Source organism: Mirounga angustirostris, unplaced genomic scaffold (genome assembly GCF_029215605.1).
Source record: "Mirounga angustirostris isolate CCGP_5_RB_7025 unplaced genomic scaffold, mMirAng1.0.hap1 SCAF_15, whole genome shotgun sequence".
Classification (NCBI taxonomy): Eukaryota; Metazoa; Chordata; class Mammalia; order Carnivora; family Phocidae; genus Mirounga; species Mirounga angustirostris.
In genome coordinates, this window is record NW_026991723.1 from 56,059,255 (window position 1) to 56,060,524 (window position 1,270).

Below are 1,270 nucleotides of genomic sequence, written 5' to 3' on the forward strand. Positions count from 1 at the left end.
CTGATTGACTTATTTTGCTCAGCATAATACCCTCCAGTTCCATCCATGTCTGTGTAAATTGTAAGTATTCATCTTTTCTGATGGCTGAGTAATATTCCATTGTATATATATACACCACATCTTTTTTTTTTAAGATTTTATTTATTTATTTGAGAGAGAGAGAGAGAGTGAGAGAGAGCATGAGAGGGGGGAGGGTCAGAGGGAGAAGCAGACTCCCTGCCGAGCAGGGAGCCCGATGCGGGACTCGATCCCGGGACTCCAGGATCATGACCTGAGCCGAAGGCAGTCACTTAACCACTGAGCCACCCAGGTGCCCAATATACCACATCTTCTTTATCCATTCATCTGTTGATGGACATCTTGGCTCTAAAAATATGGAACGCTTCATGAATTTGCATGTCATCCTTGCACAGGGGCCATGTTATCGTTCCAATTTTAGTATATGTGCTGCTGAAGCGAGCACAAAAAGCAAGTATCTTTATTCTCATCACAGACAGTCCAGAAAAACAGTAACTCATTTTCTGTGAGACCTCTACAAGGCTCTATGAAAATCAGACAATTATATGTGTGTATATCAGTGCTATTGCCTGGGCTGTGAAAAGTGGGAAAATTTAGTTTATTGCTATCCTCAGTGCCTGGCCCAGGTTGGCCTTCTAGAAATAATCATGAATGAATGAAAGATCATCCTAATGGCGTAAGTATGGATCATCACCAGTATCATGGAGATAATATTTTAAAAATACCTTCCATTATTTCCTTAGTAATTTTTTATTAATCAAGGGGTTATTTCTTTTTTTTTTAAAGATGATATTTATTTATTCATGAGAGACAAAGAGAGAGAGAGAGAGGCAGAGGCAGAGGGAGAGGGAGAGGGAGAAGCAGGCTCCCTGCTGAGCAGGGAGCCCTAAACAGGACTCGATCCCAGGACCCTGGATCATGACCTGAGCCGAAGGCAGAGGCTTAACCATCTGAGCCACCCAGGCATCCCTATCCAGGGGTTATTTCTTTCCCATGCATCCCAACTGCCTTAAAGATAAGCCAAGAATAGTGCTGTCCTAGGGAAGGAGGAGGTTAGCACCAACTCAAACAAATGTTTTGGGTTTTTTTTGAAAATCAGAAAAAAATTTTATGAAGTAACATTTTATTTTATTTTTTATTGAAGTATAATTTTATTGAAGTGTTCTATTAGTTTCTGGTGTACAATATAATGATTCAAACATTCTATACGTTTCTCATTGCTTATCAAGATAAGTGTATTCTTAACCCCCTT

General features: G+C 40.1%; 1 pseudogene; it reads right to left on the bottom strand.

Moving 5' to 3' along the window:
* Positions 1–368: 368 nt before the first annotated feature.
* Positions 369–463, bottom strand: LOC123850318 (U6 spliceosomal RNA; annotated as a pseudogene).
* Positions 464–1,270: the final 807 nt, after the last annotated feature.